The sequence below is a fragment of the Ornithodoros turicata genome, chromosome 3 (assembly GCF_037126465.1).
Source record: "Ornithodoros turicata isolate Travis chromosome 3, ASM3712646v1, whole genome shotgun sequence".
NCBI lineage: Eukaryota > Metazoa > Arthropoda > Arachnida > Ixodida > Argasidae > Ornithodoros > Ornithodoros turicata.
This window is the reverse complement of record NC_088203.1, coordinates 74,430,165-74,455,741: the sequence shown is the minus strand read 5'-3', so window position 1 is coordinate 74,455,741 and position 25,577 is coordinate 74,430,165. Positions and strand designations below refer to the sequence as shown.

Below are 25,577 nucleotides of genomic sequence, written 5' to 3'. Positions count from 1 at the left end.
GCGTCGAACACCGCTGTAGGCGCTGTCCTGCAACAACACCTAGAAGGTCAATGGTCCCCGCTCGAGTTCTTCTCTAAATCACTATCACCAAGACAAGTCCGCTACAGTACCTTCGGCAGGGAACTCCTCGCTATCTACCTCGCCATCAAGCAGTTCAGATTTTTCGTTGAAGGCCGCCCATTTTTCGTGCTCACAGATCACAAACCGCTCACCTTCGCTCTGTCAACTAATGCAGTTGGTTACTCTCCTCGTGAACTCCGACAACTCGCCTTTATTTCCGAGTTCACTTCAGACATCCGTCACGTTCATGGACGGGACAATGCTGTCGCCGACGCTCTCTCTCGCGTCCACATCAACAGCCTCCACGTTCCTGGCCTCCTCCGAGTCGATTTCGCTGTCATGGCTCCCCATCAGGAATGTCAGGAGCTCGCTGACCTACGTTCGTCATCCTCCTTACGTTCCGAAGAACGTTCTGTCCCATATTAAGACACCCGTCTCGTCTGCGACACGTCCACCGGCTCTCCACGACCATTTGTCCCGCACAAGTTCCGTCGTCTCATTTTCGACGCCCTTCATGGTCTGTCTCACCCAGGAGTTCGGGCCACTCAAAAGCTCATCACCGCACGATTTGTTTGGTCCAAGATGAACGCCGACATCAGAGCCTGGACACGAGCATGTATTCACTGTCAGCAAACGAAAATTCAGCGCCACACCACCACACCTGTGTCAAACATACCGCTTCCCACACGTCGTTTTGACCACATTCATCTGGACCTTGTGGGCCCCCTACCACCATCCAACGGGTTCACGTACCTCCTTACTTGCGTACACAGGTTCACCCGTTGGCCCGAAGCGTTCCCCATACAGGACATCACTGCAGCAGTCGTCGCTCAAGCTTTCGTCGCCGGTTGGATAGCGCGTTTTGGCGTCCCCACCACCATCATTACAGATCGCGGACGTCAGTTCGAGTCTCGCCTATTCGCCGACCTCATGAAGACCCTAGGAATAACTCGAGTACGCACGACTGCCTACCACCCTGCAGCCAACGGGATGGTGGAACGTTTTCACCGTCAGTTGAAAACCTCTCTCCGCGCACACCACTCAACTCGTTGGACCGAGACCTTGCCAATGGTCCTCCTTGGTATTCGGTCCGCCTTGAAGACCGACCTCCAATGCTCGTCAGCCGAATTAGTATACGGTGACACCATACGTTTACCCGGAGAATTCTTCCAAAGCTCTTCACCGCGACTCTGCACCGGCCTTCCCGACCCGCAGCAGTACGCCGAGGCCCTCCGTGACACCATGTCCAAACTACGCCCTGTACCCCCCCGGACACCACCTGCCACCCACGTTTTCGTCAGTCAAGACCTGAAGACGTGCACCCATGTCTTTGTGCGCCGCGATGCCTTCCGGAAGCCCCTCGATCCTCGCTACGATGGCCCTTACCTCGTCGTCAAGCGTAACATCAAGACATACGTCGTCGACGTCGGACGCCGTCACGACGTCATCGCTATCGACAGGCTGAAGCCAGCTTACATCGCAGACCCACCACCTCTGGCTACTGTGACCTCGTCAGCCCCTCTGCACCACCCCGTTCCCCCTGCCGCTCCCACCCTACCATGCAAATCCAGGCGACCTCACGTGCACTGGTCGACCCACCTGGTGACCAGCCACTTTTACCCCAAGGACTCGGTCCAGTCAAGGGGGGAGCCATGTCGTGACGACGATGCCTACGCAACGCGGCCAGCCTCATCAACATCGCTACCGCGCGCCACGCTCGGTAATCAGTTCCGTTGAGCGCACAGTCTAGACCAGCCGGTCGCGCTGATCGCGAAATAAAACCGCTCTCCTCTTACGTCGGCCAGGCCTCATTCTTCTCCCTCATGTGTATTTTCAGGCGGGGCAGTGCTAAAGAAGCTGAGCTTGACATGGTCCTAACTTTCCTGGATGAGTGGGAGGCACACGCAAAGGGACTTGGCTTCCTCAGCAAGAGTATTGCAGATGGCCTACGTGTCACAATTCATTCAACAAAGGACCTTTTGATTTACCTTACTGAAAAGGTCAGGTTCAGTTACCTGATGACCAGTCACCTCAGTCAAGACTGCCGGGAACGATCTTTTGGCATTGTGCGACAGGCCAGTGGCGCAAATGATCACCCAACTCCTGCGCAATTTCTCATCATCATCAGGTATTCCTATAGGTCTCTGCGTTATTGAGCCATAGAAGCAACCCGGAGGGAACTTGCTGATGAAATTGTGATGATACTTTGCTGCCTGCAGGTGCATCAGTTTCTACAGCTTAGCTAAGAGCCCAAAGGATGCAAACGTGTCGCAGGGTCTTTTGGAGTCCCTACTCTCCGTGGAACGGCTACTACACGAACAAGAAAATGAGGACGAGGATCCCACCGTGGAAGACAGCGAATTTCCCACTGAAACAGCAGAAGTGGTTAGGGACCATGCTGGATATGCAGGACAATGCAGTGATGCACGTTTAGTGTATTACATTGCAGTATACGTGTCCAGGAAACGTGTGCTTTCAACAAACTGCCAAGAATGCAAGAACGCCTGTATTGTGACAAGGGAATGTGCCTCAGAGGAACTGGCTGCAGAAGCCTGTAAACAGTGGGACATGGGTGGACTGCTATACCCATCTCCATCACTGTATGCTCTAATTGTGACACTAGAAAACAGGATAACGCATTCGTTTAGCACCACGCGGCTGCACGCTAAAGCCGTTACTGATATATTGCTGCTTATAGGCAATTTTCTGCAGATTGGTTGTGACATGCACTCTCCTGAACTCACCAAGTCAGTTTCACGTTTTTTTCTGCATCACACGAATACATTTTTTCCTTCAAGGTACCGTAAAGCAGCATCGATCAAATGTCATTTAGTGTGGCTATTCGATAGTCCAAGCCACCAGGACAAAAACTGCGCAGGTTTCATTCCAATCGACGGTGGAATTAATTAGAAAATTACAATTAAAGATTACGGACAACACTGTATTAGGTATTCGAAATGAATCCGTACTCCTGCCACATACGGCGGCAACCACATTGCGTGCGTATAACACTGGGCCCGACATAGCAATCCACCATAAAATCCGCCCTTGCAATCCACACAACGATCCACATCTGAGGATAAACGGATAAGCAAACTGAAATGAAATGCTGAGCCGTTGAAAAAAATGTGACAGACGTTAAAGAAGTCAGACAGCGTCGGGACTTGTTTGTTCACAGAGGTTCACAGAGAGAGTTTGTTCTTTCGAAAGGGGCCGCGAACAGAAAGAGTGCGCAGGCGCAGCAGCAGTGCCGGATTTACTGTGGTGGGGGCCCCGGGTCACTGTGCTGTGGGGCTCCCTCGTGTATTCTATGTCTATCCAATGTGTTATTCGGGGTCGATATGCGTGGACGCAGGACAGATTCTTACCAAGTTTCCGTTTCAGGGACGCGTTTCAGGCATGCAAAACAGATTTCCCTTGGACAAGACCTTTACTGGTGGGGGCCTTTGTGGTGGGGGCACCGGGGCAAGTGCCCCGTCTGCCCTCCCCTAAATCCGGCACTGCGCAGCAGAGAAGTAGAGAGAACCTCCATCGAACAGCGGCCAGCGCTGGGTTACTTCGCAAAAAACAGTTAACAGGGGTTTCAGAATGCATAAGTAAACAGGGAAACTAATAATATGGTCCATGACTTGAAAACCCGAGACGAGGTATGGACAAAATTGTTTGTCTGTTTTTGTCCCTACCTCGTCTCGGGTTTTCAAGTCATGGAACGGCACCTCCAGCTCGCTTGCTACCTAACTTTCCTTTCGTAATAATATGGTTACTAAAATAACGAATGAATTAAAACCGGAGCACGGAACACGGACAAGAACACGCAGACGACACTTGCTCCACTATCAACACATTTTTTAATGGCAGCAATCCTTAAATAGGGGTTGCCGAGGGGAAAGGGGGAAAGCCAGTTTGTTGGAAGCACACGTTTCCTGGACACGTATCCTGCAATGTAATACACTAAACGTGCATCACTGCATTGTTCTGCATATCCAGCATGGTCCATAACCACTACTGCTGCTTCAGTGGGAAATTCGCTGTCGTCCACGGTGGTTTTCCCCCTTTCCCTTCGGCAACCCCTATTTAAGGATTGCTGCCATTAAAAAATGTGTTGATAGTGGAGCAAGTGTCGTCTGTGTGTTCTTGTCCGTGTTCCGTGCTCCGGTTTTAATTCAGTCATGTACCAACAGGCCCATTCTGCCATTTTGATAAAATAACGAAGTTCCGATGAAATAGTCTGTAATACCAATTTTCAGTGTTGCCCGCTGTACAGGGTGTTGTCTGACACCAGGCGTCCCACCGCTCCACTACGCCGCATTTTTCATGGCAAGTTAAAAATATTTATAGCGCGTTGTCGGTCGTATGGTTCCGCATATGGTATTTAGAAGCAACAAAGTCTCTAGTCACATCACCGGCATATCATGCTTGTCTACTGCTTTACAGTACCTTTAAAGGCCAAAACCAGAAAGAAAATGAAAGGAAATCCGAAAGGGCTAAACCGTGCGTGCTGTAGTGCATATACCATTTTTTCGATGCCCTGTAGAGAGCGCCCTTTGATGCCCTTAGACAGGGTTTTCAGTTTTCACTATTTTTCTGCCGTTGTGTATATATAAAAAAAGCACTGAGAACCCGGAGCCCTACCTGTAGAATTAAGACTTGTGTATTTTTGTAAATAAACTGTAAATAAATTAAGCATTCTGTGTTTATGCATTACTTGGCAAATGACTTTTGATTTATAGGTAAACATTAAAAGCAATATAATTATTTCAAGGACACATCACTTGATGTCTTCAATGTGTCTAACAACACAGCCACCGATAGCTTCCCGTTTGGGCGGCTGAAACAAACGGAAGAAAATGATCAGCCCACGTTCTAATTTCAATGACTTGCCATGGCATTCGGTATTCGGAAGCGCGAACGTCCTTTTTTGTTTTTGATGCAAAGAAATAACCAAGAAACGGCGAACTTCACGCTTCGCCGGCAGTGCCTCCGCACAGAAGTGACGGCGCCGCTGTGAGCAGCGCCACAACGCGGCAGGCTCGCGCGCTGGGGCCAGCTTTGCTCCGGCGGTTTTCAAACCTCCCCCTTCTAGTAACCATAACGTCGTTTTGAAGTAATGAAGAGTAGGCTGTGTATCGTCGCAACGTCAGTCCCATGTGAAAGAATCTTCTCGAAAGCTGGACAAATCGTGACGGAGAGAAGAAATCGCCTTGGCACTGCAAGGTTTCGAAAGTGCTATTTCTGAATGCAAACATGCAGTGATATAAGTATACGAGGGGTGTTCAAGACAAACTGGGACTTTTCATTTTTCGTAAAAGTAAAATTTGTCCAACGCGGACTAAAAGTTCTACAGCTTCCTGGTTCTCTCTCGCTACGGAATTCTGAGGAACTGATCGAGAGCTTAGAGCTAGAGCCCTGCGCGGATGAGGTTTTTGGCATCCGCATCCGACCCGCATCCGCGCACACGTTATCCGCATCCGACCGCATCCGCAACCAGACACAACAGTTTACATCCGCATCCGATCCGCTGAGCAAAACGCACCATCCGCATCCGATCCGCAAAAATCCGCACATTTCGAAAGACGCGTAAAGACCGCCGGAAGCATGTTGGTATAATTTCGGATGCCTCCATGCTGTCACGGAAGGACTCAGTCATGACGACACGCAAAGGTAAACCTTTCAACAAACGGGATATGGAGAGACTTTTGGAACGCGTGGAACGCTACCTCGTCGGTGCTCGCGCGGTTCGAGACGCCTGAATGCCTCCTCTCCCGTCTTGGCGCCGTGCATGGTCAGAGGTGAACCAGAGCATGCGCTCGCTGTCGGCTGTCGGCGCGCAATACAAATAAATTGCGGGTGGAAAAATGACAGCACGCGGTATAACCGCATCCGATCCGCTACCGATCCGCTGCCTTCGTATCCGCATCCGATCCGCATCCGACCTCGAGCCATCCGCATCCGATCCGCACACCGCAGAAAGTGCTAAATTTTCATCCGAATCCGCAAGTATATTGCGGATATCCGCGGATATCCGCTTCCATCCGCGGATGGTGCAGCGCTCTACTTAGAGCCCTTCCACGGTGCTCTGGTAACTATGTTTTCCCTTGATATAAAAGATTTGTATTACTCGCTGAACGTAAAGGTTCTACTCAGGACAGTCAAACATTCTATTGAAGATCAGTTGGTTGTTTTTCAGTCTGAAGTTCGTCTTTCCTGTGATGATTTTCTCAGTATTCTAGAGTGTTATTTGAAATCTACGGTTATCTCTGTTGACAATTGTTTGTTCGTTCAGAAAAATGGTGTATGCATTGGATCCGCGGTCGCTCCTGTCTTATCAGAAATTTATCTAAATACCTTGGACATTGAGCTGGGCAAGCTTACGAGTTATGGGAGTCAAAAGCGTGTTTTGATTCGTCGGTTTGTTGATGATATCATTGTTATCTCTGATGCTGGTTCTATATGTGTGGATTCTACCTTACAGGCCGTTAGTACAGTAGCACCCGAGTTAAAGTTTTGTGTAGAGCAACCCTCTCATGGGATGCTGAGGTTCCTGGACCTCACATTTCATTGTAACCCGGGTTTTTGTTGGTCATATGGAAAAGAAAACTGCAAGCCGGTCCTGCCCTACTCAAGCGCACATTCTAAACTTGTTAAGTTCGGTGTTTGTACATCCCTCTTGAATGCTGCAACGAAGAAAAGCTGTTTTCATTTTGTTTGGAGTAGTTTGCGGAAGCAATGTGAAGACTCACGCAGGCCGGGTATGACAACCAATTGATTGCGAAGAGGGCCATGAAATTGCTTGAAAGTTCACAGTGTAGACCATGGAATGATGGAAACTCTCGTAATGTAGTTGTTATTCCCTATTTTCATGCAGTTGCTCACAACATTCTTGCTGCGCTAAATACTATAATATCAAAGTTGTTTTTTCCAATGCCTTTAAATTAAGTCGTTTGACCCCCTTCAGCTCTAAATCTGAATCTTGTGGCGTGAGGCACAGGAAGCCTTTTGTTCCTTGCAAGCAGAACGTTGTGTATTCTATTCCCCTTGAGTGCAGCTTTGTGTACGTTGGCCAGACGCGCCGGTGCCTCAATGACCGGATTAGGGAACATGCAGCAAATGTTGAAAGAATGGCCGGGTCTTCGGAACTGGTAGATCATTTACGGGATTGTAGAGGTTGCCAGCCTTGCTTCAAGGACACTACAGTGCTTGCGTGGGAACCCTACGCACACCGAAGGTTGTTTCGGGAATCCTTGGAGATTGCCACCAGGGGAAACGTAGTTAGCAATGCGTCTTTTATCCCTCTCGCACCCCTTCGAAGATTTTTAGCTTTTAAGTTGAGATGAACTAATAAATTTTATTGCTGTGTCTGAGAACCTACGTGTGTCGTCTTCTGTGTCCGTGTTTCTCGGTCTTCTTCATGGGTAAAATGAACTTACAGGCGAAAAATTAGGTTTATGTTTCAACATAATCTCCAGCTGCACTAATGCACTTGTGCCAGCGTTTCACGAGGGCTTGGATGCCAGCAGTGTAGAAATCTTTATCGGCGTAGCAGTCATGATGGGACCGCATTCTTGACCTCGTCGTCGCAGCTTCACGTCGCGGTCGTGACGTCGTTTTGAAGTAATGAAGAGTAGGCTGTGTGTCGTCGCAACGTCAGTCCCATGTGAAAGAATCTTCTCGAAAGCTGGACAAATCGTGACGGAGAGAAGAAACCGCCTTGGGCACAGCAAGGTTTCGAAAGTGCTATTTCTGGATGCAAACATGCAGTGATGTAAATTTACCTGCACAGAAAGCAGCTTTTCCGTTATTATATTTTGCTAACCATATTAACCTTTCACTTGTTTCCTCGGTTTGCTTTTATTAACCTCTTGAATATATTGATTTGGTTTGTTCTGTTTGTTACTCTTACTTGCTATCAATTAGTGCACGAGTTTATTTACATATTGAGTTTGTACATATACATATATTGCGTGTGTAACATTTATTTCTGAATAAAGAAAACATCGATGTATTTAAGTGTGTCCTTTTTACCGCCGTCCCGTTATCCCGCTAAATGAAACAACAAGCTATCACTATTTGCCGTCATTCTAAGGAGCAGCGACCACAATGCCCGTTAGAACATTAACCTTCAAAGCGGCGATGTCCGTTGCAAGCATGGAGTTCAAGTGCAAGTGGTACGTTCTTCACAGCTTCGTCTAAAAGAAATGTGATCCTGAAACAAATACTCGCAAAGCAACTCACGAGCCTCTGTGAAAATAGATGGGTGGAACGCCATCATTGTGTTGAGCAATTCCGCACAGCTCTTCCAAAGATAGCCGAAGCGTTGGAAGAGATCAGCCACTGGAGGGAAAGACAAAGTACCCCCAAGGCTATGACACTCCTCACTGCGGTCTCTGACAGTCACTTCATTGTAGCTGGTATCATTACATGATTTATTGTCTCACACCTATCCACTGAGCAAGGCATTCCAGAAAACATCGATAGACCTTCCAACGGCCCAGGCAGCTGTGAGGGACACGTTGTCTGTCCTGCGTGAGAAGCGATGTAACAGCGAAAATGAATTTGCTGATCTTTTCAAAGAGGCCACTACTCTCGCTTGTGAGATGGGGACTGAAATTCGGCTACAACGTGTAGCAAAACGACAAGCCTGCTGCCAAAATTTGTCCACGAGTGATATTCCTGCTAACTTCAGGCAAACTGTCTACTTGCCCATGTTGGACAACACCCTCGAAGACATCGCTCAAAGATTTCCGTCTCAAACGCTGGACATATTTAACCTTTTTGCTTTGCTACCTTCTTCAGCATCAGCAAATGCTCACAACACGTCAAAAACTAGCCGAATTTGTAAGAACCTTGCGAAGAGGTATGGCCGCGTCCTTGGCGTGGCAGAAACTGGTGCTGAAAAGGCTCTCCGCGGTGAGCTCCAAATCTGGGCTACAAAGTGGTGCCGAGAAGAGAAACGTGGCACAACACTTCCGCCGACGGCCCTCGACGCGTTGAGTGCTTGTGACAAGGACATGTTTCCTACCCTCCACGTTCTGCGAAAACTGTTGGCAACACTGCCGATCAGCGTCGCGACAGCCGAGAGGTCCTTCTCTACACTACGGAGGCTGAAAACGTGGATACGGTGAACCATGTGCGAAGAGCGGTTGCTCGGTCTTGCCTTGCTGGCGGCTCATCGGGATATTTGCGTGAACGTACAACGTAATTGATCGGTTCGCTCACGGTGCGAAGCGGAGGCTGCCATTGTATCTCTAATAAGCTGACTTCATAATTAGGAAGAAAGCACCTTCAGTTATGCGTTGTTTTGAACAGACTAAGAGCATGTTTCTGTAAGGGTCTAAGGTGGCGTTCCTCTACAGCTTGCTAAGCTTTGCAACATGTAGATCATAAATAAAGTTCTGGTGTGAAATGAAAGCAGAGCAGCTCGCCGTTTTACATGGCGACCCCCCCACCCCCCCCCGAGGATCTTCCCTGGATCCGCCCCTGCTCCAAGGTGCCGTCGAATCCCCCCTCACCCACCCGCAGTGTCGTCAGTGTGTTTGTTCCCCTCTGTCCTCTGGGTTGTGTCCTTCCACTGCTCCACAGCCACAGGCGATTGAGTGCTTAGTTGGCGTAGTGGCGCTGTCTGCTGCCGGACGACGATTGGTTCAAGCTTCAGAGGAGCGCCGATACATGGCGCGGTGTAACTACTGAACCTAGTGCTCTAACCTAACTGAACGAGGATTTGCGGGACGAAGAAGCGGTTCCCGTGATTCACTCTTATGATTCGTTCGCTGCGAACGAATCATTTGCGAACGACCCAACTCTATCTTACTTAGCGAGATACAAGCTCTCCAACACACTCCCCAGCAAAGAGCCGACGTCAGAGTGCTCACAGTTGCGTCCATTCTCATTGGCAGCTGTAAGCACGTGACTTCTCGTGTGCTGTGATGCCAGAGCCGCATGAGTTTCAGTATTCACAGTGCCCATTTTCTCCGCTCCTATTACTCTTTTCGCTGTTAAACTTTTAATGCAGGTTTATATTGATGCAAAGAACCATCCTTTACGTTTTATCTTTGTTAATGTGGGATGACCTGTCTCAACCCTTTTAATCAATGTTCCAACTCGAGTAACTGATACCTGAAGCAGCAGCATCGATCACAACTTCACAAACTTTAATGGAGATCTCATTTCAGGAATGGCACTTCACGGCATCACTGATCACTATCCCATCTTCACTAAGTCTTTGGTCATCTGAATCACGTCCACCAGCCTGCCATGAGGGCATCCCTTGATGAGCATCAGTTCTGCGACATGCTTCGCGGCATAGATTGGCCTAGCTGATAAGTTTTACTCGCATTATCAGTGTTCTATCAGTCACTACTACTGCTAAGTCATTCCAGAGCAGGTACTCCTCCCCTATTAATTCCTGGATTACACCGAGCCTCCTAAATTCCATTAGAACGAAAAGCTATCTTTACAACAAGGCTAAGCATTATCCACATAATGCAAGCTTGGAAGAAGAATAACAAAGATTCTCGAATTGTCTAGCCTTGCTGCTCAAGCGTGCAAATGCGAATACTATTTTAGTGCGAAAGCAAAAAAAAATACAAGTAACTCCAAAAAGAACTGGAATTTCATAAACAGATTTTTTGGCAAAAACAATACTGAATCATTTCCTACTGTAATGACCTTTGGTAACAATGTATATAAGGATGACAAAGAAAAGGATCATGCTTTCTGTTCCCACTTTGCACAGGCATCTAGCTCGAGACTCCGCCTATGACTGTTCCACACATACCTAGATTTTGTCATTCATTTTTCCTGCGTCCCACACCCCCTGACGAGGTTCTAGATACAGTATCGGGTATGTGTGACATGACTCCAGGCTTAGACGGCCTCAACTCTCCACACATTAAGCTTGCAAAGCATATCCTGTTTTATCACACATTTACAATCTCATGTTCAAATCGGGCACTTTCCCATCAGCCCTGAAACTTGCTAAGGTTACCCCGGTTCATGAAAAAGGTATTCGATCACAGATTGAGAACTGTCGCCCTATTGCTATTCTTCCATATTTTAGCAAGGTATCCGAAAAGCACCTGGCACTTCGCCTTGAAGGTTACTTTAATAAATTTAATTTACTTACACCATATCAATTCAGCTTTAGGAAGAATTTCTCCACAAAATCCGCTGCGTTAGAACTCATCGAGAAGTTTAGAAATGCAATTAATTCTCAGTCGGTCACCACTGCCGTGCTAATAGATCTTAGTAGGGCATTCGACACTACAAATCTTGCCACCCTTTTGTCCAAGCTAAATAGTTACCGCGTTTGTGATCCTGCAAATTGTTTAAAGGGGAATGGAAGTCACCCCTAAAATATTTTGGTCTTTCGCTGCGGCATCCTGTGCAACGAATAAAACGAGCTCCTGCGAAAGAACAATAAGCGCAGGTGACCCATAGAGCATGCGCAAGGCTCTGTTCCGCACACCTTTAAAGAACGCATGCAAAGAGCGCATCGGTGAACGAGAAGACGACATGACATATCACGGGCTCCGGCACGTGACCAGTGACGTCCAACAGCATGGCTCAAGCATGTGTAAGTGGTGCATGAGCCGAGAAGAAAAAAACAAAGAGAAAAAGGCACTGAGCAGTTTCAACATCGCGCGAGGCCCGTCTCTCTCATCCACTGTCTCTTGTAAATTTTATTGTGCAGTGACAATACACTACAGAGCAAAAATATTTTGCATGGCGACTCCTGGTGGACAGCTTCACAGATGAAGCAGGGTTTCAAGCCATGTTAGATGTTACTTCCATGCTCCTTTAATAGCGAGTTACCTTTCTAATACACATCAGATAGTAAACATCAATAATAACCTTTCTAAACCAGTTGTCTCTAATCATGGTGTCCCACAGGGATCTATCCATTCCATGCCTTGTATACATTAATTATCTCCCTAGTTCTCTTTGATACTCCGATTGTATCTTGTACGCCAATGATACATCCATTTATTTATCTGTCAGAGATATTGAGTGTCACTACTCAATAAGCCTAATGCTAACGTCAGCAATGTTGCGAGCTGGTGCGACAGAAATAAACTAAAAAGTAACACGAATAAAACAGAGTTCATAATTTCCCACAGTTGACATAAGAAATTACCAGCCATGTCTAATCTAAATTTGAATAATGAAAACGAAAGGCCTACACATACTGTTACTTTTATAGGTGTAAAAACAGACCAACACCTCACTCCTCACACCATCACTCCTGCGTCAAATGCGCCATTTCGCGCCAAGCGGTATTTCTTGTGCCATTCTGATAAAAATCTTTAATTTTGCGCCAAAGTGCTGAAAACGGAGCATCGACGAGGTCTGCTATCTGTGTGCTTCAAGCTTCGCCTTCTCACATCTGGCCAATTGTGGCTGCCAGCAGCTGCCAGCGGATGGAGCCACTGGAGGGCACTGACTGGAGAGAGGGTGAGATTTCCTCCTTTCTTCATCATATGCGATGCTTGCATGAGCACGCTCGTCTGTGCGTTCCTGTTACTGCCAATTCGATCCACGACTTGAAAACGACTTGAGCCCTTCGAGCAGAGAGTGTGTGGACGCGACGAAAAAAAGTTCCTCCCTTGTTTATAATGTGCATCGGTACACGCAATGTGCACCGTTTTGTAGTATGGCAAAGATAGTGCAACTTACATAATCTTGTGTATCAATCATCCAGACTGAAGTACTTAGCATGGAAAATGGGATTATTGTGTAATCATTGTGTACATTCTCGAAGGCCTGTAGTTGCACACTGTTTTGGATTACCAACAGATAGGGACGTCACTGCTTGTCTGTTTTACGGTTTAGTAGTATTCAGCAGCTCTGCTTACGTGGGCTCTGCACGAGTGGGTCAAGCCGAGTGTCAACTGGATTTGAACTTAACCCAACTGTTTTTAAGGGAACTTGGTGGGTGTCGATCGCCGATCGTCCTGTGTCCAGTAGAATTGTAATAGTGGGGCTGTCGTTGATTAGTGTTTCTGATCTAGGTCGCAAACGTGGCAGCCGCAAAATGACCCGACCACGTTTACATGCTGTTGACGGATCCAATCGAGCGAGTGTCCCTGCTGTCTGGTTGGCTCCACTCAATGCACATACTCAAACTCCACCATATGATACACTATGAAAATCAATATTGGTAGAGCATTTTTGTGGGGCCCGACACTTTAGTGTGAAACTACCACTGAAATAGTTCGGTTAGCCGTGCCGTGACCACGTAAATTATGTACGCGTGCACCCCGCATGATACGGTAACACAGTCCAAGTTCACGCTCGGAAGTGTATTTCTATAGCATTTTTGAATGATTGAGGTTGGGCATTTTATAGACATGTGTATGTACCATGAACTTAATAAAGGCTCCATGTGTAGTTTCTTGGACCCAATACAATGAAAAGTGTTTAAAAAAACTGAAGGAGTCTGTCAATTCGAAGCTTTTGGACATTGGAGAATGCAACCTCCACAAAGTGCACAATGTCTTCGGTTCAGGCAGGCCTGAATGCCTTTGGCAGTGATGTGGAGCAACTAGTCATCGACATTTATTATATTTCTAAGTATGCTGTTTGATCATCCCATCTTCCGGTGCAGCAGAAGATTCTTGGTATCCTGGAGCATGTCCTTCTTCGGCACGTTAGCAACAGGTGGCTAACCTTTCAAGAGAGCCTCGAACGACTGCTAGAGGAGTACACTGCCCTGAAAGCTTACTTTCATACCGAGGTGGATGTCAGACCAACATGCTCTGTCCTTCAAAAACGGTTGGCAGCCACATTTGTAGACAAAAAGATGCTAGCTGAAATGCTGTTCCTTAGGAACACAGCTGAACTGTTTGCTGGGTTCCAGGCACTCTTCCCGAAACAAGAACCGCTCATCCACATCGTCCACTTACAATCCCTTTGCCTAGTCAAAATGCTGCTGAGTCGCTTCATAAGGCATGAGGTGTATGCAACAGTGACTGGTGCGGAACTTCAACAGCTTGATGTTAGAGTGGCCGAGGGCCTGAAGCAAGTTCCTGAAGTGGGGCTTGAAACAGGAGAAGAAATGTGCAACTGGTCCCCCCAAGCTTTTAGGGCTGCTGTTAAAGCATTCTATGTTACGACTACGAAGCACCTGCTAAAAATGTTAAAACAGTTACCACTCATTAACATGTTGCTACAACATTTGCGATTCCTGGATCCGCATCCCTCCGTTATGGTTGAAGAGATTGTTCACTCACTTATTTATGTTGCCGCAAGCATGCCTCAGAGAGTGAGTTATAAAAACGTCAGGGATCTCTCATCATTTTCGTTCCTCCCTGAAAAAACTATTTGTTCTCAAACATTTCATATTCACATCCTGCTGTGTCATAGACTCACAATTCCTTACACTGTTTGTGCCTTTGTGATGTTGTTTTTCTTCTACTGCCTGAAACGTACGTTGTCACCTGCCATCATTTCACGTGTTGCTATGTTTCTTGTCTTCACATTGTATTTGTATTGACCAGTGTTTACTGTGTCTAGTGCTCGGAGGCCCCTCTTCTAGCTCTGCCACAGGGACTCCCTTGCTAAGTGTAGCAATTTTTTGGCAAATAAATACAAGAACAACAACAAAAATAGCGTCCTTTTCTACTTTTATTTATTCTCCCCTGATCTCGGGTTTTCATTAGATATCTGCCACCAGCTCGCTTTCTTTCTTTTTATTGCATGGAACATGTTGACTAACTCTCAGTGCAGTTCATCCCACTAATGTAGTCTACCACACACAACGCAGAAAGACCCTTCTCAAATTATATGTTATGCTGGGTGAAAAGCCTAACAAGTTTGGAGCAGAGCATCATCAAACAAGCACAGCACCACACCATGAGGTATTCAAAATTATTTGAATTTGGTCTTTTCTGATTAGTTAAATTCGATTTGCCGTTTGAAGATATTAATCGATTTGCAGTGCAAGTGATATATTTGTACAGTATTTGCAATGGAAATTTTGCTATTCGCGCAGGTCTAATGTGTGTGCATCACGCATAAAAAAGGCACAGTCTCTGACAAAGAAAATTTTGCGGCCTGGTGTGATTAATGCCTTGGCTGTGTAAAGTACGGAATAGAAAATGAAAATAATGCAAAAGAGAGGCTGGTCGACATTCTGTGACCTTCACATGTAAATGCAAGATTGTCATGATGCGGGCTCATGATAGACCGAACCTTTCCATTCCTGACGTGCAGCCCTGACAGACTTTGCGAGTGTGACTGTCACTCCCCAATGACGGCAGAAGTGAAGTGTGTGGTGTCACGCTCGGCGACAGGGACCCAAGGAGGGCGTCCGTGTTATGTAACGTGCCTGAGAGGGTGCGCATGTTGAATAATGTTGAGTATGTTGCGTTGCATGCCTGTAATGCTGAGGGAAGCAGTGATAAGCGGATGTTCGGTGGTCGTGGGGAGAGAGAGGAGGTGAGCGAACGAGCGGGAGAGATCGCGCACCACGATGTAAGTTGTTTGTTGGAATTAAGTTGGCATTAAACGGTTTTCTAGCAACTGGCTGTTAGTGTACCTGGGTGTGGTATTAGGGAGAGACGGGTTGGATTCAACCCCGCGTGGGATTAAAGGGGGCGGAATCCCACAAGTGCTTGCATAGACTGAGGGATGTTGAACCTGCAGTCTTGGTTGTAGAAGGGCAGAAAGAAGCTAGCGTTTGCCTCTCCCATGAAAGCACACTAAAGAAGTCGCAGAGGTATTATTATAAGCTGCAAACACAATTGCATCGCAACCCCTACACAACTGAACAGTGCTATTTTTTTCTATATGTTTGTTGAGCATGGAGGGATGTTACTACAAAGATGAGGAGTTTTGGTGTTAACATTGAGAAAATCACCAGCTTTTTCAAAGAATTTATTTTGCCAAGAATTCCGCTAGATGACTGAAAAGCTCCAGAATGTGGTTTCAGTGTACATATAAGTATAGCAAATAGCAGAGTGCAATATTTTATCTGCGCAATAAATATTCTGGTACAAACTGTTAATTCTGGTGACCTGAAGCTTTGTGCAATACCTTCTAGGGTGACACGTGGTGGATATTCCAAGGGGGCTTGTCACTGTTCACTGCCGGAAAGAGAATAAGCTGGATGTCTACCTCAGAGTGCCCTACAGCGCAGAAGTTCCACCCACGTAGTGGAAAAAACTCTGGCACGTACCCCTGACTTTCCAGATTGGCAGCTGGAGTATCCAAATTGTAGCAGTATTAATGCCTTCTTACTGGGTGTGAACCGCAGAGTCAACAAGACTCAAGGGTAGAACATTTCCTCCTGCCCTCATCTCACCAGTCGGTTCCCGCCCCAGTTCAATCTCCACTGCAAGTGGAACGGGTAGATTGGACATATGCAGAGAGCACCAACGTTTTCACAAGTGTGTGGTGCCTTTCATCCAACGCACCAGATTTATGAAGTTCAGCGCTCACCCACGGCAAAAACTTGTCAGGATATACTATGCCAGTCTGTACTAGCAGAGCTGTGATCGTGACAAAAACAAAGATGAATGAAGTTCATCCTTTCATTTATCATTTCAGGTAAGTCAAACTCTCCCACTGCAACAACGGCTGTCACACACAAAGTGGACTGCTACCTTGATCAGCGTGTTGATCTGGGTGTGTTGGTGTAATGCATCTATGGGAATACAGCGTGAAGAACACAGACAAGAGAAAAGCACAAGACACGACTGACACAGGAAAAATCACTGACTCCCATTTAGATTTGCCCATTCGAAGACGGCAAAGAAAGGTATTCTGAACTCCTGCCTAAACGCTGCATGAAATCGTTCCTGTGTACACGTTACGGAAGCCACATTTCCGAAGCAAGTTGGAAGATCACAGAACGCTGAGTACATAACATGTCTGGTAGACAGCATTGCCCAAGCTATCTTAAATAGTGGACAGTGCACAATATCAAAGGTGGCCAACAAGTTCCAGGTACCAGTGATGTTTTTGGCACTAAAAAAATTGGGCAGGCTATGTTCAGTTGTAAACAGTACAGCTTCACTGAGGGAGTGTCAGATCAAGCAAATGAGTAAGTTTGTAGGTTGTAAGAACAATGTACAGTATATTCCATCCCTCTGCCATGTGGGAAAAAGTATGAGGGGCAGACAGGAAGGTGTCTCAACATTAGGCCGAGACAACACCATGCCGTCCTAACAGGAACACACTCAGGACATTTAGCCGTCCACTGTAAGACTTGTGGCCAGGGTGTTGAACCGAAAGGTTTTTTTGTTCTGTGTTTTGTTTCTGAAAACATTTTCAGTTTCTCTCCGAAACGTAACATTTTGTTTTGGTTGTCACTCCATTCCGGTTCACCCAAAGATAATTTTTTTTCCAGTTTTCGGTTTGGTTTGCTCTGCAAGCCTGCTTGTGGCTGCATTCCAGAATTTCAGAATATGTACAGTTACTGTTACGAAACAGTTCAAGGAAGCTGCTCATTGGTAATAGTGCTTGACAGAACAAGAGGCACGGTAGGCTGTTGCACTTACCTTTTCCATTCTTCAGTAAGATTTCCATGTTAATTTCGCATGATGTATAGGTAGCACGAAACACACGTAAAGTATCCAGCCATGGTGATGTGGCACAATGTTCCTCATAAAAAAGTTTCAGCTGTCCACACTGCACAGCACAACCACCAGTACTGTCCGCGCTACACTGGCCCTTGTGGTATACTGAAAAAGACAAGGTACTATCACTCAAGGTTAGTAAAATAGTGCATGGACAAATGTAGTAATCATTGGAGGATACCAAAAACAATTTTGCATTGTTTCGATCATACATTTCATGAGCAACAGTCAAGCATGTTATAATGACACTGATGGAAACGCGAACTCCAATTGTTATAGTATCAGAGTACAGACAGACTCCTTTAGAACGAACTCCCTTTTAACGAAAAAACTGCTACAACGAATTTTTTTTCAGTCTTGTAATGCTCCCATGGGTACTAATGTAATTTACAACGAACCTCTTTAGATCGAACGTACTGATTTAACGAACTGATTTCACAGTCTGTTCCACTAAGTTTTAACCCATATAACGAAAACTTTCCTTACTTTTGTGGATAATAATGGTCCCCACGCGCTCCGTTAATCCGAGATACGCGAACGCTGGGAGCAGCCTTCCCGGGCGCACTGACCCCCACAACGAGGTGACCCGTAAATTAGGCGTTCTTGACCTTGGCGTCTGTAACATGACGTCGTAAGACATAGGTCTGTGCATGCTGTCATGTGGCCACTATAAGACCCCATGCAACACTGAAAGCACATTTCTGGACGACATGCTGGGACAAGTTGGACCCTTCTGTGAGACCTGAAGGCATTATGGCTGCTATTACTCCAGGACGACTGCGAAGCGGCGACAGTTTACCCTGGGAGAAAAGGTTTCCATCGTCAAGGAAGTGGACAGCAGACAGAAAAAAAGGTGACATTGCCAAGGACTTTGGCATAAGTGCATCTATGCTGTCAACATTCATCAAGGACCGTGGCAAGATGTAGCGAGAGTACTACGAAAAGGATGACGGTGCGCCCACACGGAAAAGAATAAGAGCTGCAAACTTTGAAGATGTTGAGAAGGCCAAGTTCAAGTGGTTTTTAGAGGTAAGAGCTCAGGACACCCCCGTACCTGGTCCCATGCTTTGCGCAAAGGCAAAAGACTTCGCTGTCATCTATGGCGTGGACGATAGGTTTAAGGCATGATGTCATATTCAAAGGAGTTAGCGGTGAAGAAAAATCAGCTCCACAAGACTTTGCCCCGGGCTGGAGAGAAAGAAAAGGGTGAAGATACTGTCTGAATGTGACGCTGATGACATCTTCAACGCCAACGAGACCGCGCTTTTCTTCAAGCTCCTACCCAAGCGGACACTGACGGTCAAGTGGGATAAGTGTAAAGGCGGCAAGAAGTGTAGGGATAGGATAACAGTTCTACTTCACTGCAATATGACTGGGACAGTTAAGTTGAGGCCTCATGTGGTCAGAAGAGCCGGCAAACCGCACTGCTTCAGGAACATGCACAGTCGACCCGCTGACTATTTCTTCAACAAGAATGTGTCGATGACGGCATCGATCTTCACGGAATGGCTGATTCAACTGGACCAGACGATGAAAGCCAAGAGCAAACACATCATGCTCATCGTGGACAATTGCTCTGCCCATTCCAAGCTTCCAAAAATGAGCCATGTGAAAGTGCTGCTTTTTCCTCCGAACTGCACTTCTATTCTCCAACCACTCGACCAGGACATAATCTGCTCAGCGATGTCTCACTACAGATGGCGGATGATCGGCAGGGTCTTGCTCAACATCAACTGCAAGGTCTCCAAGCCTACCAAGATCGACGTCAAACAAGCAATGTAAATGATAACTGGTGCTTGGTGAAGTGTAAAGAGGGAGGTTATACAAAACTGTTGGCGGAAGGCTGGATTCGTACTGCCATCGCCACTGGAGGAGTCACCACAGGAAGAAGCCTTGTGCCCTGACAACAATGAATCCTTTCTTGAGACACGGGGAACCTACGCAAGTGCTTTCTACATTACGCAAACAATCGCTCCGGAGGTCTTCGCAGCTGCGGACGACCATGTGATTGTGCGCCCACAAATATCGGATGCGGACATTTTTGCGGAGGTGGAAAAAGGTGGAGGTGGAAAAGCACGACCAGCGGAAGAAAATCACGATGAAGAAAGTGATGATGATGAAGAATTGGAACCAGTAATGGTATTTGCAGTGGAAGCTGCCCGACTAATTGAAAAACTGCAGTGTCTTTTTTCCTCCTGCCCTGGCATTCCTGAAGCGCAGTTTAGAAACTTGGGCAGTTTGAGAATGCTCTGCACGCAAAGCGCTGTCAGGGTCCTGGTGCAGAAAAAGTTAACTGAATTCTTCACATGCAAATAAATGTGCATAGGCAAAACGAGCACTCTCCTGATTCTTTTGAAATCCATGTCTAATTCTATGATACCGAAACCACTACGGGTGACGCTAGTGCCACCAGTCTTTGTATTTGTGCAATACCGTCGTAAACAAAACAAATAATGCCGTCATTTCATTGGTAGCGATACAATGGGTGCACTTTGACAGCATTTTGTGTGACTTACAAGCTTTATTTTGTAACGTTTAGACTATATTTGTAACTGTAAGACTATCTGTAACTCAAAATAGCAGAAAAGTAGGGCTCATTTTTCTTTTGTTGCTCTTGTGTGAGCTTTGTGATGCACTTGTGAAACTTCATTTTGTGCACCATATATAGTCGTTTTCTGCAGATCTAATGTCACACGCAAGACACGCTACTGTAATTGAGATAGCTTAGCACGAATCACGGTCCTCTTTACCTGCTGATATGAACCTTCATCGAGTCCGTATCATCTTTAACAAAATTACTTTGAGAATGAATTTTGTTCTCAGTCTCCTGAGTTTCATTATAAAGGAGTTTGACTGTATTACTCTAGGACCATGTCAACAAAGTAGAATGCCACTGATCATGTACATATGTTTATAGCATAAAATCATTCTATCTAGCTCTAGATTAATAGAGCCCTGCTCTTGTTCTGGGTCGGGTTATGTTTCAACGAAGGCAGGGGAAGTGTTGCGTGTTTCGTCGTGTTCTTTCATGCAGAGGGCTGCACTTCTTCAGGTTTAACATCAAGTTACAAAATTCCATAATATATATGACATGTTAGCAGTAGTTAGTACTAGTTAGTTAGTTAGCATGGGTTGGTACAAACAAAAATAAAAACATGAACATATATAATAAAGAGGGAGTATAACTTCATCAGTTTCAAAAAGATAAAGGATGAGTTTACTAGGCACTGGATCATAATACATGAATGACCACGGTGGTGAGCTCAGTACTTGGTACAAAAGGCATTTAAGCGCAACATTCAGGAAAAACAGGGCTCAAGGGTGTGGAAATCAGGACACATAACCCACTTGGCATTCCATAAATCTGTTGAACTTGGGGGATTGGTATTATTATTATCATTATTATTATTATACAAAATACCTAAAAGACCACAAGGGTCATTACATGGGTTAAAAGTGGAGCAATTGAACAGTGTTGATCGACTGTATGGAGTTACATGAGAAATGTAGAGAGTGAAGGAGAAAAAAAGAGGCAGTGACCAAATGGTAGATATCAAAGGGAACAAGGAAACCACTACGTGTTTGTGCTTGGGTGTGGCTGGGGGGGTGGGGGGGTGGGGGGGTAACGTGAGGTTTATATTTAAACATCACATCGACATATTGCACGGTGGCAAAAAACTGAAAGAAATTTTCCCTGATGCTCCAGGGATCATATTCCGTAGGTCATGCAATATACGGGACTTACTCACCTCCTCCCACTGCAGCCAGCCTATTTCTGGCTGCACGCTTTGCAACAGTAATCGCTGCCAAACCTGCCATATTATTCCACCATCCACCGTTATCTCCATCCCTGTTAATCACTTTAGCTTCCAAATTAGACAAGCTTTACACTGCAACTTCTTTAATCTTTGCTATCTAATTGCGTGTAAACTATGTAACAAGCAACACATCGGCGAAACATGCAACACCATTCGTGGAAGATTATATGGTCATAAATGAGGCATTGTTGACAATCGCATGACCCCAATATCTGTACATTTCAACCTACCAGGTCATGACCTAAACTCTAATTTAAAGGGACTATCGCATTCGGGAACGCATATATGATACCGATAGGGTAATGTTTGTCACCACTTCAGAATCAATTTGGTCAAACTTCTCTCCCACAAACAGCTTACATATTAAATAAACGAGTTTTAAAGGTTCGCATTCCATCTGCAGCCAACATGATGATGACATAAGCCAGGCACACGAATGGGAGCGCAGTGGAGGCGATTGTCTCCAAGGGTGTCTGCTTGGCGTTCGCATCGCAATGAGTCATCGGTGAATACGCTGACTTTCGCTAACCAGTGTGAGTCCTGACGCAACCATGTTGCGTGAAACACAGTGTTACGCTCCTGGCTGTACGACCACGTTCGACGCTAACCAGGAACAACATTCTGCGAGCCGATCACATCAAAGACGCCGACCCCTAGAATTCCGTCTCGTTCGCCCGCCTGTCTGTCGGTCGCCAAGGCTACCAAGATTCCTCTGGCCGCTCCATGATTGGTCTCCTCCGCGCCAAAGGGCACGCAGTGATTGGCCTCGTCCGTGTGATGTTTCCAAAGAGGGAATCCCAGAATGCATCGTCTGCTCTTGCCAAATGTTATAGCAAACTGCACAGGAACAATGCCACCAATTCGCGTCGGGGTTTCGGCGTTATTATCAGTGATGAACGCGGAGTAAAACGGCACTACAGTTCCAGAATAGACCAGGACAGATGCGATAGTCCCTTTAACCATTGTCATATTAGAATCTGGGACCATCAATGACATCAAACAAAGGAACAGAGAAGCTTACTTTATTTCCAAATTCGCGATGCTGCGACAACACGAAATGAACTCTCTTGGTGGCCCATTACGGTCCTTCAAACTTTAGCTTTCATGTCTGCCAAACCCACCTCACACACACATAGTCTTTCCTTCTTTTCTCCAATATTTTCTACCATTTGATCACTGCCACACCGATTTAGCTATATTTATTTTTCTTTTCATTCCCTACGTTTTGCATGTAACTGCTCCATTCCCCCACGGTGAACAGATTCACAGAATGCCAGGTAGGTTATGTGTCCTCATTTCCACACATCTTAAGCCCTGTTTCCCTGAAAGTCACACATGAATGCCTTTTGTGCCAAGTACTGACCTCGCCACTGTGGCCATTCATGTATTATGCTACAGTGTCTTGTCAACTCATCCCTCGACTGAGACTAATGGAGTCATACCCCTTTTAATTATACAGGGTGTCCCAGCTAAATGCAAACATATTTTTTAAGAATATATATATTACTTTTTCCAAGATGAAATCAATTGCAATATAGCACATGCTGAAGGGCTTCCCATAGAAGGGCATTAGAAGACTCCTAAGGCAATGTCTTAATTAACTTTCAAATAATTAACTTTTTAATTATAAAAGCTACGAAGTTGTCCCAATGAGAACATTTGGTCCCTTCGGTCACATGATACAAGAGCCTTGTTAAGAACAAAAATATGTTCGATAGATCATTCGCAAATTTTTTTTGAAGGAACAGCATTTTTTTCTTTATTTTGTTCATTGCGCATCTTGGGAGTCGCGTCTTTCCTTCACCCTCAATGTGAGAGGGTGAAGAAACACAGTGCCGCCTCATGCGTTGAAGATGAGCTTTAGCTTGCAGAAACAAAACAAAAAGAAATTTATCGGGAGACTCTGTCGGAACTGCCCTTATCTTGGGTTGCATTTTCTGCTTTCTTTTAACCTTCTTCCAGGACGCAAGACGCGATAGTGTGCTCTTTCACCCTCTCACATTGGGGTGAACGAAAGACGCGTCTCCGAAGATGCACGATAAACAAAATAGAGAAGAAAAAAAAAAAAGATGTTCTTTCACAAATTTTTTGTGGACAACCTGTCGAACGGATTTTTGTTCTGAAAACGGCTTCGGTATCAGGTAACCGAAGGGACCAGGTGTTCTCATTAGGACAACTTTGTAGCTTTTATAATTAAAAAGTTTATTGAAAGCTAATTAAGACATTGCCTTTGCAGTTTGCTAATGCCCTGCTAAGGAGTGCCCTTCAGCATATGCTATATTGCAACTGTTTTCATCTTGGGAAAAGTTATATCTATATCTCAAAAATATGTTCGCATTCAGCTGGGACACCCTGTATATGTTTGTATTTTTGTTTTCATGCTCGTACCAATTCTTGCTCTCTACCTTACAACATGTCCTCTCATGTTCAAGTGTCTCATGTTCAACAGATGCCACTTGCGTCGATCCTGTCGTATGTGTGTATGAGTGAGAAAAATGTAAGAGTGAAAGGAGGATGAGTGAGAGAGAGAGTGGTTGGTTTGTTGCTTCAGATGATGCGCCCTTGCAAGTCGCTGGAGAGGTGAGTTAGCTTATCTCAATTGGTAGAGCCCTGAACCGGTAATCCAGAAGATGTGGGTTCAAGTCCTACAGCTGGCATACCCTTTTCAGTGACTTCCATCTTTCTTCGTTAATGTCTTATATGTTCTGGAATTTTGTAACTTGATGTCAGACCTGAAGTGCAGCCGGCTGCATGAAAGCCTCATCTCATTAAAATTTAGATGCTCTCAACAGTCTTCTTTCTTTCTAAGTGAACAGTTCTCAGTAAGTACGCAGACTTTCACCTGCGAGTGTGAGTACTGACACCATCATGTCGTGTGGAACATGCTGTTACGTTCCTGGCTGTAAAAACACACCCACTGCTAACGCAGCAGAGCCAACCCACAACACGAAACCAGCAAAGGTTGAATGGTGGGGCCTCGCAGCGGGAGTCGTGATATTTCCAACACAGACTTATCTTTTGCCCCCTTGGACACCAAGAAGAACAATGCGACAAATAATACAACAAGGACATGCGACAAGGACATTGAGCAAAAAAATAGTAATAACGGTCACTTGACAACATAACATGTTGTTTCAGTGTAGGAAACATTTCAGTTTGACCTCCTTATATTTCATGTGGAAAAGCTTCTTCCTTTTTTTGTAAAAGAACTCCTGAAGCGTAAATTTTTTCCTCCAGATTTCGTCATGTTGGATGCTGATGTCTCAGTTAATTCAATGCAAACCTGAAAACGTGTAATTCGGTCGTGGAAAAAGCTGAAGAATGGGACACCTTGTGAGCCAAGTTTACGCGTTTTAGGCGAATCACTATTCTTGTAGGTCAAGTGGGCAACACAGACACAGACAGAATTACAAAATGGGGGTTTCAAGAGATGAATCTGAGCGCTAGTCAACTGCCAACTGAAGGAATGATCATGGAGAAGTTATTTCATATAATCGATCAAGGTCGATCCAGAGTTACGCTTTGGGGTACCACCTTCCTTCATGCGACAAACGACGACTGTCCTACATATGCTTGGACAGACATCGAAATTCCGTGAAATGAATGTGGTAAATAGTGATGTTGGATTTTTAAACACGGCATATAATCCTCTGAAGCAATCGAGCATTCTCATTGATTTGCCTTGTTTCTGGAACATGAATTTGGGTTCCAGAAAAAAATCGTCCCTGATTACATGGGCAGAAATAATGGTCCCGCGTGGTTTCATGTGCCGAAAATTACAGAAACGCCATTGCGAACAGCTGAGGAAACGGACCATAGCCGATCAAGTGCTATCATTTGCCCACATTATTTGTTTAAGTTGGGAGGTGGGATTTCATGTTAATGAATAGTACAGTCAAACTCCTTTACAACGAAACTCAGGGGACAGCAAAAAAAAATTCGCAGTAAAGGTATTTTCGTTAAAAAGGATGTCCATTATTGGACCTATAGGGCTCCAGCGGGGCCGCAAAAGAATTTGCTGTAGTGGTATTTTCGTTAAAAAGGTGTTCACTATAAAGGAGTTTGACTGTAACGCCATTGAATGAGGAACAGAAATGAGGTTACACCTGCAGCACCGCTTGCA

General features: G+C 45.6%; 1 long non-coding RNA gene across 1 annotated transcript in view; it reads right to left on the bottom strand.

Moving 5' to 3' along the window:
• LOC135387340 (uncharacterized) overlaps positions 1-25,577 on the bottom strand; it is a 122,403-nt gene that overhangs the window by 83,778 nt on the left and 13,048 nt on the right. The window contains exon 3 of the long non-coding RNA XR_010421057.1: positions 17,559-17,741. This is a non-coding gene — a long non-coding RNA (uncharacterized LOC135387340). The remainder of the gene's footprint in view (positions 1-17,558; positions 17,742-25,577) is intronic.